This window comes from Mauremys reevesii, linkage group 3 (genome assembly GCF_016161935.1).
Source record: "Mauremys reevesii isolate NIE-2019 linkage group 3, ASM1616193v1, whole genome shotgun sequence".
Lineage (NCBI taxonomy): Eukaryota > Metazoa > Chordata > Testudines > Geoemydidae > Mauremys > Mauremys reevesii.
In genome coordinates this window covers 104,619,602-104,622,909 of record NC_052625.1, presented here as the reverse complement: position 1 = coordinate 104,622,909, position 3,308 = coordinate 104,619,602, and the positions used below count along the sequence as shown (strand labels likewise).

At 42.4% G+C, this 3,308-nt stretch overlaps 1 pseudogene; it reads left to right on the top strand.

Moving 5' to 3' along the window:
* The first annotated feature begins 1,614 nt into the window (after positions 1 to 1,614).
* LOC120401140 lies at positions 1,615 to 2,573 on the top strand (annotated as a pseudogene).
* Positions 2,574 to 3,308: the final 735 nt, after the last annotated feature.

Below are 3,308 nucleotides of genomic sequence, written 5' to 3'. Positions count from 1 at the left end.
CGAAAGTGAAATCTTGGAAGAGTGTTGCCATTTTCATAATATAATAAAAATACTGTAATGATAAATAATAATTAATAATAAATAGTGTGTAATAAGCATGTCACAAAAACAAATTTTATATTTCCACGATCACTCTTTTGTAATTTATACTCAGGTAAAGGAGAAAATCCCTGGAAATCTTCATTTTTAAGAGGTGGTTCACGAGACTTGACATTTTAGTGAAAGGGGTTCACAGGTTGTTAAAGTTTGGGAACCACTGATCTACACCAATGGGAGAATCCCTCCCATCAGCATAGGTAGTGTTTACACTGAAGTGCTACAGCAGCACTGTAGCATTTTAAGTGTAGACATATCCTTAGACAAACACCATTTCCAGCCAGACTCAGGCCTGGTCTACACTATGAAATTAGATGGATATGACTATGTCGCTCAGGGATGTGAAAAATCCACTCATGAATGACACACTTAAACCAGCCTCACCCCTGGTGTAGACAATGCTAGGTCAACAGGAGAATTCTCCTGTCGATCTAGCTACTGCTTCTCAGGAAGGTGGATTACCTAGAGTGGTAGGAGGAACCCTGCTGCATTTCAAGTGTAGGCAAACCTTAAACTATCTATCCAAAGAGCATGAGAGGCCCCTCACAAACCAGTCAACTCAAGGGGTTAGGCAAATACTTGGAGAATGACCGTGAAGTGCTACACTTAAGGCTGGAAAATAGCAACATTCTCTCTGGGGTGCGGTTGCCATATCTCAGGGCATTGGAAAAATCTGCTTTCAGGAAGAAAGGGAACCACATCTAATGAACTCTAACACTGGGATCCTTAAAAATCAGATTGTCTGGGGGACTGGGGATGGGGAATGTCTGGTATTCCAGGGATGTGTGAGTGGCCACCTAAGTGAACACAGAGAGCTACTATAGATGCACCCTGCCTGGAGTTGGCAGGAAATATTGGATCCCCTTGGACTGTGTGGAGAAGATGCTGTGCAAGACCAGTCATGGAAACATCAACATCTCTGAGCAGACAGCACAGGGGATGCAGGCAAAGGAGCATGACAGGGATCAGCAGCAGTGCCATGTGAAAGCCAAGGAACTATGCCAGGCAAGTCTAGGGAAGGCCACAAAAGCCCTGCCCTGCATAGATGCTTCTTTTACAACTAACTGCATGCCATACTTGGTGGTGACCCTACCAGCACTCTGTAGACACTGTGGATACCTCAGAGGAGCCTGAAACAGAGACCTATGCTATGAACAGTAAGGAAGAGGATGTCTAGGAGTGTTTGTTTCCTATTTAAAAATGGCACCGAGACCATTCTCTTCCCAGCAGGGGTTGAGCCACATGCCTGGTGCTGTGTGCCAAGCTTGCCCCAGCCTCCTGCTCAGGGACATAGATATAGCCTTGAACTGAGTGTCCCCGAATGGTGAAAATATTGAAAGGCCCTGGCTCATAGACTCACCATCAACTGGCTGTGTCTTCTGTTTTGTGTGCAAATTGTTTTCTCCAAACAGCACATCTGCACTAGCTAAGAGAGGATTTGGTTCATAGGATCACATTGGCAGACTTGTTGAACATGAAAGTTCTACTGAACACCAACAAGCTCTCACCACTTATGTAATGTGTTTATCAAAAACTCAAACCCTTGATAAACATATATCAGATGGCTATATTAAAGAAAGAAATTACTGGACAGAAGTGTTGAAGCGAGTCGTAGCAACAATAAAATTTCTGACAACACGAGGTCTGGCACTGAGAAGATCTAATGAAACTTTTGGCAGTCTTAATAACTTCCTCGGCTGCTTAGAGCTCTTAGCACACTTTGATTCTTTCCTGGCCTGCCACATCAACAAGTATGGGAATGCTGGTCATGGCACATCATATCTATCATCAACAATCTGTGAAGAGTTCATCAAACTCATGGCTAACAAGGTAAAGGAGGACGTTGTGGATGAGCTAAAATTGGCTAAGTATTTTTCCTTCAGAGTTGATTCCACACCGGATATTAACCATACTGATCAGATGACATTTACTGTGCGCTATGTGCTGAATAACTGCCCACGTAGAATGCTTCTTGACTTTTGTTCCAGTTACATCGCATACAGGTCTTCATCTGTTTAATGTTATCAATGAAACCCTAAGTAATGAACTAAATATTAATCTAAAGGACTGCAGAGGTCAAACATACAACAATGCTAGTAACATGTCTGGCATTTATTCTGGTGTGCAAGCTTGGGTAATTGCAGTCAATGAGAAAGCGGTGTACATCCCATACATGACCCGCTCACTAAATCTATGTGGTGTTGCTGCTGCAGAGTCATGCACTGATGCAATTACATTTTTTGGATTTGTCCAAAAACCTGTACGTTTTTTTCTCAGGTTCAACTTATCACTGGGGCCTGTTGCAAGAGTCTCTGAAAGAGGAGACACCTGAGGCCAGTAAGAGAGAACTTCTCCCAAAGTGCCTCAGTGACACAAGGTGGTCAGCTCGAGCAGATGCACTTCACAGTTTATCATGCAACTATAAATCCGTGCTTCAGACTTTTGGTGCAGACAATGTGCAGAACAGTGAAAAATGAGCAGACTCAAAACTCATTAGTTGAAACCAGGGATCAGTTGGAGACTGCATTTATGACAACATTTTGGAGTAATATACTTACAAGAGTAAACAAAACAAGTCAACTTCTGCAGTCTGAAAGAATAGACTTAGGCACAGTTGTGATGCTGCTAAAGTCACTATCTGAGTTTGTGGCAGCACAACGGAATAGTTTTGAGGAATATTGTGAATCTGCATGTCTAAGTTCTACAGCTAACTTTCAGGTAAAGCAGCAACATCATCCAAAAGTGTATGGCTTATGATAGTGAAGAACCTGCAGTTGTGCTGACAGGGGAAGAGAAGTTCAAAGTTGAATCATTCTATACCATCATCGATTCGCTTGTCAGCCATCTCAACAGAAGTCAGGCATATTCAGAAATAAACAGTCGTTTCTGTTTTTAAACAGGTGACCTTGACAGTACTGCTGTCTCTCAGATGATTAGTTGAATTCTATTCAGGTGACCTTGATGAAGAGATCTTTGAAGGATGGGTACAGTGGAGCTCACTTGTAAAGCAGTTTGCCTCTGAGCCATTGTCACAAGCTCTGCCTACACCACTGCAAATGCTGACCATAATGAACATGCATAATTTGCAAACAGCCTTTCCAAATGTTTTGTTGCACTACGCATTTACCTGACACTACCAATCTCAAACAGTGGTGAAAGGTCTTGGCCTTTTTCACATTTAAAAGGGATAAAAAGTGCATTACGTGCTACAA